We start from the raw sequence: 11,952 nt of genomic DNA, 5'->3' as shown, positions 1-11,952 counted from the left end.
TCGTGCCCCCTTTCAATGCAGAATGACCAGCGTGCCCCCTTTCAATGCAGAGAGACCAGCGTACCCCCTTTCAATGCAGATTGACCAGCGTGCCGCCTTTCAATGCAGAGTGACCAGCGTGTCCCCCTTCAATGCAGAGAGACCAGTGTGCCCCCTTTCGATGCAGAATGACCAGCATGCCCCCTTTCAATGCAGAATGACCAGCGTGCCCCCTTTCAATGCAGAGAGACCAGCGTACCCCCTTTCAATGCAGAGTGACCAGCGTGCCCCCTTTCAATGCAGAGTGACCAGCGTGTCCCCCTTCAATGCAGAGAGACCAGCGTGCCCCCTTTCGATGCAGAATGACCAGCGTGCCCCCTTTCAATGCAGAGAGACCAGCATGCCCCCTTTCAATGCAGAGAGACCAGCGTGCCCCCTTTCAATGCAGAGAGACCAGCGTGCCCCCTTTCAATGCAGAGAGACCAGCGTAACCCCTTTCAATGCAGAATGACCAGCGTGCCCCCTTTCAATTCAGAATGACCAGCGTGCCCCCTTTCAATGCAGAATGACCAGTGTGCCCCCTTTCAATGCAGAATGACCAGTGTGCCCCCTTTCAATGCAGAATGACCAGTGTGCCCCCTTTCAATGCAGAATGACCAGTGTGCCCCCTTTCAATGCAGAGAGACCAGCGTGCCCCCTTTCAATGCAGAATGACCAGTGTGCCCCCTTTCAATGCAGAATGACCGGCGTGCCCCCTTTCAATGCAGATTGACCAGCATGCCCCCTTTCAATGCAGAGAGACCAGCATGCCCCCTTTCAATGCAGAGAGACCAGCATGCCCCCTTTCAATGCAGAGAGACCAGCATGCCCCCTTCAATGCAGAGAGACCAGCATGCTCCCTTTCAATGCAGAGTGACCAGCGTGCCCCCTTTCAATGCAGAGAGACCAGCGTGCCCCCTTCAATGCAGAGAGCCCAGCATGCCCCCTTTCAATGCAGAATGACCAGTGTGCCCCCTTTCAATGCAGATTGACCAGCGTGTCCTCTTTCAATGCAGAGAGACCAGCGTGCCCCCTTCAATGCAGAGAGACCAGCGTGCCCCCTTCAATGCAGAGACCAGCGTGCTCCCTTTCGATGCAAAATGACCAGTGTGCCCCCTTTCAATGCAGAGTGACCAGTGTGCCCCCTTCAATGCAGAGAGACCAGCATGCCCCCTTTCAATGCAGAATGACCAGCGTGCCCCCTTTCAATGCAGAGAGACCAGCGTGCCCCCTTTCAATGCAGAGAGACCAGCGTGCCCCTTTTCAATGCAGAATGACCAGCGTGCCCCCTTTCAATGCAGAGAGACCAGCGTGCCCCCTTTCAATGCAGAGAGACCAGCGTGCCCCTTTTCAATGCAGAATGACCAGCGTGCCCCCTTTCAATGCAGAATGACCAGCGTACCCCCTTTTAATGCAGAATGACCAGCGTGCCGTGCCCCCCTTCAATGCAGAGAGACCAGCGTGCCCCCTTTCAATGCAGAGAGACCAGCGTGCCCCCATTCAATGCAGAATGACCAGCATGCCCCTTTCAATGCAGAGAGACAAGCGTGCCCCCTTTCAATGCAGAGAGACCAGCGTGCCCCCTTTTAATGCAGAGAGACCAGCGTGCCCCTTTTCAATGCAGAATGACCAGCGTGCCCCCTTTCAATGCAGAATGACCAGCGTACCCCCTTTTAATGCAGAATGACCAGCGTGCCATGCCCCCCTTCAATGCAGAGAGACCAGCGTGCCCCCTTTCAATGCAGAGAGACCAGCGTGCCCCCATTCAATGCAGAATGACCAGCGTGCCCCCTTTCAATGCAGAGAGACAAGCGTACCCCCTTTCAATGCAGAGAGACCAGCGTGCCCCCTTCAATGCAGAGAGACCAGCGTGCCCCCTTTCAATGCAGAGAGTCCAGCGTGCCCCCTTTCAATGCAGAGAGACCAGTGTGCCCCCTTTCAATGCAGAATGACCAGCGTGCCCCTTTTCAATGCAGAATGACCAGCGTGCCCCCTTTCAATGCAGAATGACCAGTGTGCCCCCTTTTAATGCAGAATGACCAGTGTGCCCCCTTTCAAATGCAGAGAGACCAGCGTGCCCCCTTTCAATGCAGAATGACCAGCGTGCCCCCTTTCAATGCAGAGACACCAGCGTGCCCCCTTTCAATTCAGAGAGACCAGCGTGCCCCCTTTCAATGCAGAGAGACCTGCGTGCCCCCTTTCAATGCAGAATGACCAGTGTGCCCCCTTTCAATGCAGAATGACCAGTGTGCCCCCTTTCAATGCAGAATGACCAGTGTGCCCCCTTTCAATGCAGAATGACCAGTGTGCCCCCTTTCAATGCAGAGAGACCAGCGTGCCCCCTTTCAATGCAGAATGACCAGTGTGCCCCCTTTCAATGCAGAATGACCGGCGTGCCCCCTTTCAATGCAGATTGACCAGCATGCCCCCTTTCAATGCAGAGAGACCAGCGTGCCCCCTTTCAATGCAGAGAGACCAGCGTGCCCCCTTTCAATGCAGAGAGACCAGCGTGCCCCCTTTCAATGCAGAGAGACCAGCATGCCCCCTTCAATGCAGAGAGACCAGCATGCTCCCTTTCAATGCAGAGAGACCAGCGTGCCCCCTTCAATGCAGAGAGCCCAGCATGCCCCCTTTCAATGCAGAATGACCAGTGTGCCCCCTTTCAATGCAGATTGACCAGCGTGTCCTCTTTCAATGCAGAGAGACCAGCGTGCCCCCTTCAATGCAGAGAGACCAGCGTGCCCCCTTCAATGCAGAGACCAGCGTGCTCCCTTTCGATGCAAAATGACCAGTGTGCCCCCTTTCAATGCAGAGTGACCAGCGTGCCCCCTTCAATGCAGAGAGACCAGCATGCCCCCTTTCAATGCAGACTGAGCAGCGTGCCCCCTTTCAATGCAGAGAGACCAGCGTGCCCCTTTTCAATGTAGAATGACCAGTTTGCCCCCTTTCAATGCAGAATGACCAGTGTGCCTCCTTTCAATGCAGAATGACCAGTGCACTTACCTGCAGCGGCGGCTTCTCCTCAGTTCCCCGGCCTCTCCTCGAGTCCTCCCGCCTCCTCCTCGGCCAATGGCATGGTTTTGCCTTTCGGCCAATCAGGAAGCAGGTCTCGGACCCGCTTCCTGATTGGCCAGGAGGAGGATCCGTGTGACAATAGCGAATTTTTATTCGCTATTGTCACACAATGGGTGGGCTCAGGGCGCACTGCTCTGCGCCCCAGGTCCACCCTTTGCTGATCGGGAGCCGAAGACGGGGGCGGAGCTGGGAGGAGGATGGGGCAGCAGAGATGGCCAGCCAGATTTTCCGGGACTGCAGCCCAGCTCCGCGGGACCCCGGGACTTACTTCAAATTGCGGGACAGTCCCGCGGATTCCGGGACCGTTGAGAGGTATGCTATTGTACATGGAGCCCCACCTCCTCCATCCCTATACTGTATATAATGCCCCTCCTCCTCGAGCCCTGTACTGTACATGAAGTACCTCATCCTCCTCCCCTGTACTGTACATAGAGCCCCTCCTCCTCCACCCCTGTACTGTATTCGAATACCCTCCTCCTCCATCCCTGTACTGAATTAGAAGACCCTCCTCCTGCACCCCTGTTCTGTACATGAGGCCCCTCCTCCTGCACCCCTCTCTACTGTACATGGAGCCCCTCCTCCAGCACCCCTGTACTGTAGATGGAGCCCCTCCTGCTCCTGCACCCCTGTACTGTACATGGAGCCCCTCCTCGTGCACCCCTGTACTGTACATGGAGCCCCTCCTCCTCCTGCACCCCTCTACTGTACATGGAGCCCCTCCTCCTGCACCCCTGTACTGTACATGGAGCCCCTCCTCCACCCCTGTACTGTACATTAATAGTGCTCTCTATTTTAAACAATTTATTGTACGAAAAACAGGGATATAAATACACCCATATAAATGTGAAAATAAAACACATCATAAGCTCTCTCAGCTGACACTATTACATGGAAATCCTGAACAGAGGCTGCCGCCACCTGTACGTATTACGCTTCCTTATGAGCTTCCTCAGCAAGTGTGGCTTGCTCAGCACTATGGTTTCTCTTTATTTTCTGGTTATACGTGATTGATGGATATCTGCGGAGGAGTCTATTTGGGTCCAGGTACATCCAGAGGAAGACCATCCCAGTAAGATCCAGAGGGACATAGTTACAGGCAATTGAGGCTCTGTAGTGGGGCCATTGCTTTGAGGTGAGCAAGCATTCCAGCTACAGGTGGTGGTCACTGAAGTCACTGGATTATAGAACTGTAGAACACGATTGATTATTGCATGGCGGTGGATTTTTTATATATTTATTGGGACTATGCACATTGATTGCGCTACACTTGATGTGATATTTTTATTATTGATTTAAAGCTTCCTGCATAGTGCCGGCTCCTGTCACAGGCGGAGTGATGCAAAATGTACTCCGCACAGGAGATATACAGTGCCTTGCAAAAGTATTCGGCCCCCTTGAACTTTGCGACCTTTTGCCACATTTCAGGCTTCAAACATAAAGATATAAAACTGTAATTTTTTGTGGAGAATCAACAACAAGTGGGACACAATCATGAAGTGGAACGAAATGTATTGGATATTTCGAACTTTTTTAACAAATAAAAAACTGAAAAATTGGGCGTGCAAAATTATTCAGCCCCTTTACTTTCAGTGCAGCAAACTCTCTCCAGAAGTTCAGTGAGGATCTCTGAATGATCCAATGTTGACCTAAATGACTAATGATGATAAATAAAATCCACCTGTGTGTAATCAAGTCTCCGTATAAATGCACCTGCACTGTGATAGACTCAGAGGTCCGTTTAAAGCGCAGAGAGCATCATGAAGAACAAGGAACACACCAGGCAGGTCCGAGATACTGTTGTGGAGAAGTTTAAAGCCAGATTTGGATACAAAAATATTTCCCAAGCTTTAAACATCCCAAGGAGCACTGTGCAAGTGATAATATTGAAATGGAAGGAGGATCAGACCACTGCAAATCTACGAAGACCTGGCCGTCCCTCTAAACTTTCAGCTCATACAAGGTGAAGACTGATCAGAGATGCAGCCAAGAGGCCCATGATCACTCTGGATGAACTGCAGAGATCTACAGCTGAGGTGGGAGACTCTGTCCATAGGACAACAATCAGTCTTATGCTGCACAAATCTGGCCTTTATGGAAGAGTGGCAAGCCATTTCTTAAAGATATCCATAAAAAGTGTTGTTTAAAGTTTGCCACAAGCCACCTGGGAGACACACCAAACATGTGGAAGAAGGTGCTCTGGTCAGATGAAACCAAAATCAAACTTTTTGGCAACAATGCAAAACGTTATGTTTGGCGTAAAAGCAACACAGCTCATCACCCTGAACACACCATCCCCACTGTCAAACATGGCGGTGGCAGCATCATGGTTTGGGCCTGCTTTTCTTCAGCAGGGACAGGGCAGATGGATAATATTGATGGGAAGATGGATGGAGTCAAAAACAGGACAATTCTGGAAGAAAACCTGATGGAGTCTGCAAAAGACCTGAGACTGGGACGGAGATTTGTCTTCCAACAATACAATGATCCAAAACATAAAGCAAAATCTACAATGGAATGGTTCACAAATAAACATATCCAGGTGTTAGAATGGCCAAGTCAAAGTCCAGACCTGAATCCAATCGAGAATCTGTGGAAAGAACTGAAAACCGCTGTTCACAAACGCTCTCCATCCAACCTCACTGAGCTCGAGCTGTTTTGCAAGAAGGAATGGGCAAAAATTTCAGTCTCGCGATGTGCAAAACTGATAGAGATGTACCCCAAGCGACTTACAGCTGTAATCGCAGCAAAAGGTGGCGCTACAAAGTATTAACTTAAGGGGGCTGAATAATTTTGCACGCCCAATTTTTCAGTTTTTTATTTGTTAAAAAAGTTGGAAACATCCAATAAATTTCGTTCCACTTCATGATTGTGTCCCACTTGTTGTTGATTCTTCACAAAAAATTACAGTTTTATATCTTTATGTTTGAAGCCTGAAATGTGGCAAAAGGTCGCAAAGTTCAAGGGGGCCGAATACTTTCGCAAGGCACTGTACAGGAAGCAGCGGCTCTGCTCTCTACTGCAGCCGCGTGCTTCCTCTATCACCGCACTCTGTTGGAGTCTCAGAGGAGCCAGCAGTACCCACCAGCAGTACCCACCAGCATTTTTGTGTCACCAAGCAATTGAACAGATGTACCTAATAAAGTGGCTGAATAACTGAAGGACATAGCAAGGGGGATCCATCAGTAGAACGGACATGGAGGAGGCACAAACACCAGCATATTTGTCCAAAGCGATACACCCCTTTTAAAAGGGGAAGGACGTCTGGTGAGTGCGATACCGGGTAGGGGGCACGAGTGGAGACACTGACACTCACTGCATGTTGAGACACTGATTTGTTTCCATTGTGTTGAGTCACATTAATGTCACCCCACGGATGGCACTATAGGGTTCAGCAAGTCCGGCGGCGACATTAAGAGAACCACATATTTGAATGGGATTTTTATGGACAAATATTTTATCTGGAAAACAGTTGAAAAAAAATTTCTTTGGACATTTAGCAGCAGCACTTTACTGCGATTTTTGCACAATTGTTTTTTTGGCTTTTGTTTTTGTGATTATTTGCACTGATTGTGATATTTGCACATAATGTTTTGCACAGAATTGTGATTTTGCACATGATTATTTGCACTGTATTGTGATAATTTGCACATTATTATAAGGATTTATATGATTTTAGTACAACATAATGTACAGTTTTACAGTTTTCAATATCTACTTATCATGTTAGAGAGGCCCGGAGGAAGGGAGAGAAAAGACATGGACGGAGGGCCAGCATGACAGGGTTTAAAGGGGTTTGGGCTAGCAGGGGGTGTCAGCTTAATCTAATAAGTAACAATGGATTCTGGGACTCACTTGATGGGGCTAGGCCTGGAGTGGGTGGAGCCACTGGGAGTGGTCAAACTGGGGGTCGGAGTAGGTCTTCAGTCGGAGGGAAGCTACGTAAGGAAAAACTTGCCACCAGGTTTGCTGCTTTGGTGATTTGAAGAGCCTTCTGGCCTCCCTGCAGGCTGCAGCTTTTGTGTGCGGTAATGCGGGGGTACAGTCGGAGTTAGCTGACTGTTTGAAGGGAGTCAGGCAGGGTAACCTTGCTCATTCTCCCCTGCTCCGGCACGTGCTCAGTGGCTGAGGCCTCTGGAGTGCTTCGATCCCCCACATGGCTGCAGGCTAGCATCAGTTTAGGATCCTTTCTAGCAGTGTCTTGGGGCCCCCTCTGGGTTCTGCACCAGGCTTGCCACACTGCTAAGGCTCTGGTGCAGCCCAGGAGGAATCATCTGCCACTGCATCGGCGCCTCTGAGTGGGGGTTTCTGCTTTGGGGTGGCTCGGCGCGGGAGTTATGGCCCCTGGTGCGGCTGGTGACCTCTGTCCAGCGGGTGTCAGCCATCCATGGGAGTGGACTTCTCGGCAGGCTGCGGGTGGAAGACTGCGGCTCGAGGGATGACTGTCCGGTGGGAGCGGCTTCCGGGCACCTTCTGGCGGGCGGAGAGCACGGCGTGTCCATGGCTGCATCGGGTCTGGGCTCCGGAATGCAGGGGATGATGTCAGCGGCGGCTGGGATATGTGTCCCAGCCTGTGCGGAGTGGCGGGCCGGGACCTCGACTATCCAGCAGTGGTGAGCGCTCCTCTCTGTAGCAGAGGGTGAGCTCGGCGAGGCAAGCTTGGAGGCAGCTGGACAAGTGTCGGCGGCGATGGAGGTGTCTGCAGCGGCTGGGGGATCTGTGCGTCCTGGTCAGCCTGGTGAGTATAGGTTTCTTTCTATCCTGCGGTAGCTATGCCTGTGGCAATGGGGTCTGGGTGGACAGAGGTTGCTTGAGGGTCGCGGTTTGATGGACATTGTGGGGGGTGGCGCAGTCGTGGCGTTTTTCAGGACGGATTTCTTAGGGCGCTGGGGGTTTTGGTTATTGGCAGGCCCTATGGAGGTTGTTTCGCGGCTTAGTCGTTTGCAGGGGGGTAGGTGGTCCATTACAGCATGGTATTTCTCAGGGGGACAGCAGCAGTGCAAGTGTGCGGTGATGTCATTGTGTAAGCCCTCCTCTTATTTCAGCTCTGACTAGGATTTTAGCGGGTAACGCAGAGGTGTTGCAGCTGCCTACGTTTCAGCTGGCGCCGAAGCGGTGGTTAGGATACGGTTATAGAATTTTGTTAAGTGTGGGGGTACTGATGTTTTTGTGGGCTCATTAGGGGCACCTCGAAACCTGGTGGTTTTTTACATTAAAAAAAAAAAAATTAAATAAAAATAAATAAACATTATGTTGTGAAACAGTGAGGATGTTGCAGAATTTGTGGCCGCTGCGGGAGATATTTTCCATGTATGGTGGAGGGGTTCTGCTCTGTTCTTCTACCTGGATGAGAGTGACGTGGCTTCTTTCAATTGTGGGGGACTTGCTTGGTTGTGGTATGTTTCAACATTAGGTCGGCACCAGCAGTCTGTTGTCGTTTCGTTGGGATCACGTGGCCGTCGGTTTTGAGGGCTTCTGCATGGGATAGCTATTGTTTTATTTTTTCAGTCTGAGGCCAGGATCCGTTGCTTCGTGACCGACGGGGTAGTTCTTCAACAAGAAACTATGGATGTTTCTTGTTAAACAGAAACAAGACGCCTGTGGGTCTAGGGTGTCGATTTACGCGTGAGCGCCTTGGCAGTTGGTTCCCACTCTTGCTCCGTGCGTTCCTGGAGCTAGTGGAGTGATCGCTGGATGGAGGTCGGTGTTGTGCCCCAATTGTGGTTTGGGGAAAACGGTCTTGGATGGTTGCTTTCAGGTGCATGGGGGTTCCCTTTTTTCTTCCTCCCCTCTGGGAGGGGTGTTGCTTGTTTTATCATTTGTGGGTCAACCCCACGCAAGACCCTGACAACTTCCGGTTAATACGTTTTCCTGTCTTTTGCCGGTGGTGGGTCAGTCACTGGCCGTTTTGCTGAATTGGGGTTCAGTGTCATCTCTGTCATATGATAAGGCAGGGCTTGGGGTCCGACATGTGGACCGGGGGGCCTATTTGATTAAAAAAAAAAAAATAATAATAAATAAAACATAGAAATCTACTGTTGCCTTTCTTTGGTTTCTGCCTGTGCTTCCTGACAGGCGCCATTTGTTTGTAGGTCGGCGACAGGGTTCTTAATTTTTTCCATCTCTGCCTGCCCGATGGTTGTCCTTTTTGTTTTTTGTTTTTTTCTCATTTTGTTGTTGGGTTGGGTTTTGTTGGGTTGTTTTCCTGGCACAGGGGTATCTTGCTTTGTTTGCAGCCACTGCTTGGATATTTCATTGATATAGGCCGGGTTGCTTCTGCTTATTGCAGGTTCCGGTTGTTTACTGTGCGTCAACTGGTTCCCCGGGTGCTCCACATGCGACGGGCCCTTCATCGGGGCTTAGCTTTTTGGGGTTTCGGGCTGTATTTTTGACCATGAGGGGTCGGATTGTGGTGGACAGACTGGCGTGTTTGTCTTCCGAGATGGTGTCGGTCGGGACTGTAGAGGGACAGTGCTTTTGCATCAGCTGCAGTTGCATGAACTCTTCCCCTGGCGGGTCATGCCTATTGCTGGGGGGATTTTTCAGTCCTCCTTTAAAAGCGGTCATTTAGGACATACGGTCGGGGTAGTTGGCTTACCCGGTAGTATGCTGGGTGCAACGTTTAGTTTTTTTATGGAGCTTTCGATCCGCCGCGGGATCGGCGGATGTGGTGTGTATTTGGCGGCTTTGGAATGTGGCCCCCTGCCCATCGGCGAGCAAGGGGGTGGGGGTTGACGTGGAATTTTTTCATTTACTTTGTTTGTTCTGGTTCTCTTTGTTTGGCTGTGGGTTTGTCCGTTTGTGATATACGATTGTCTCACTATGGCGATTTGGGGCGGTGTTGGGCACGAGCAGGTGGCACATCTCATGGTTCGGTCTCTTAGGCACGTGGTTTAGCTTGTGTTTGCTTGCATTCCTTGGTTGTTGTGGTTCTTGCTCCTGTGACAGCCCATTTTGGTCGCTGCCCCATTCTCGGTTTCAGTAGGGACGTTTTTTGCAAGCTGGGCTGCGTGCGTTGCGTATCTGGGAGTTCCTTGTCCTTTCTGGCTGCGTAAGGGGGCTTTGTGATGCCGGGTCATCCAATTTATGTTCCGGAGCACGCCTGCTGAGTGTTACATTGCCAGGCGAGGCAAGAAGGTTTGGGTTTGGTTATTGGTTGGGCAGTGTGGTTTTTTGTGCCAGCGTTAGGGACACGTGGTGCTTTGGGTACTTGGGCATTGTGGTGGCAGGTTTTTGCCCCTTTTTTCCGCTGGAATATTCACAGTACTTGGTTTGGTGAACCGGGAATGGTCTCCTGGTGGCTTTCTACTTCTGATCATAGTCGTATGCTTTTGTTATGTTACTTGTCGGGCCTTTTTCCCGGGTTTCTTATTCTTCTTAGCACCGTGGGTTGTTTGTGACGGCCTTGGTGTTTACCTTCCTGAAACCTTGTGGTGTGGGCAAGCTGGTTTTTTCTTCAGGATGGCGGACAGGTTGCGACGGGCGGTTACCGTCCAGTGTCCCCCTGTTGTGGTTTCCTATCTTAGGCTTTCCAGAATTACCCAGGGGGTTGCGTAGTTGGGCAGTGTGTGTGGTTCTCGTGGCTGTCTAGTTCAGGCGGTTCATCTTATTTTATCGGGCTATAGCTCTTGCCTTATTCAGTGGGCTGGTTCGGGTCACATTATCTCTTTGTTTCTGGTTTTGGTGGTTTTTTGTCGACTTTGTACCTTTTGCGCACCTGGTGTTGCTGCCTCTTTGTTTCGCATTGGGTCGGCCATGTATGTGGTACAATAGCAGTTTTTGCGTGAGGGTGTTTTTTATTTGGGGGCATTGGTGCTGGGTGTTTCGGCGGCGTTGTGGTTATATTCCCCCGCCTCCTTGGTCCAATTCTGTCTTTGCCGTATTGGGATTTTATGTTTGGTTTTACGTGTTTGGTCACCCTTTGTGTGTCTCTGGGGTTATTGGTCGTTTCGCCTAATGGATGGCGGGGCGGGGGATACAATATGACGGCTTGGGGTTCCTGGTCATGTGTGGCAGGGTTGTCCGTGGTTTATGGTTTTGCTCAACTGTATTTGGCCCCATATATGCTGTTGGTACACGCTCTGGGTCCTGATTTGGGCCATCGATCCATACACAGGCTTATCCAATAGATTAATTGGCTTTGCACCGTTGTACTTTTTGTCTGGGGTTGGCTCTGGTTTGATCTGATGTGGGGGTTGGTACTCCATGGCAGTTGGGCGATTAACATCGGGCCTGATCTAGCTCGGGGGTAAGTCAACGGGGAGGTGTTCTGGTTTGCAGTCAGTAATGGGGTTCTTTTGGGGTGGTGCTGCAGTTGGCGTTGAAGTGTGGGGATATTCGCCAGGTGATGGGATTTGCTTAAATGTTAGGGATGAGGACCGTAGTGTTTCGGTGTGTGGGCTGGGTCTTCAGAGGCCCCTGTGGGTATGGGGGGCCGCACGAAACATAAGGTGTCATGTTTGTGCGGTGGTGGCGGGGTACAAGGTCCTGGTAGGCTAATATGGGGCAAACATATACTTGGTAGGGACCCGTCTGAGGTACGGCTCCCAGTAATTGGTATGTTGGTATCTGCGACAAGTTGTCTCCGAGTCGGTGCTGTGGCGGCTGGAGGCCTAATTAAGTTGGACGCAGGTACTTTATTCTTTGATGGGACCTTGAGGCCCCAGTTAAAGGTAGGGACCCGTCGGAGGTACGGCTCCCAGTAAATGGTATGTTGGTATCTGCGACTGGTTGTCTCTGAGTCGGTGCTGTGGCGGCTGGAGGCCTAATTAAGTTGGACGCAGGTACTTCTTCTTTGATGCCTACTAGGACCTTAACGCCCCAGTTAAACTGTTTTTAACGTGTTATTTATCTGTTTGGTTT

The sequence above is a fragment of the Pelophylax lessonae genome (genome assembly GCF_965119305.1).
Source record: "Pelophylax lessonae genome assembly, chromosome: 4".
In the NCBI taxonomy this organism is placed as follows: Eukaryota; Metazoa; Chordata; class Amphibia; order Anura; family Ranidae; genus Pelophylax; species Pelophylax lessonae.
The sequence above is the reverse complement of the archived record's forward strand: the minus strand, read 5'-3'. Positions refer to the sequence as shown.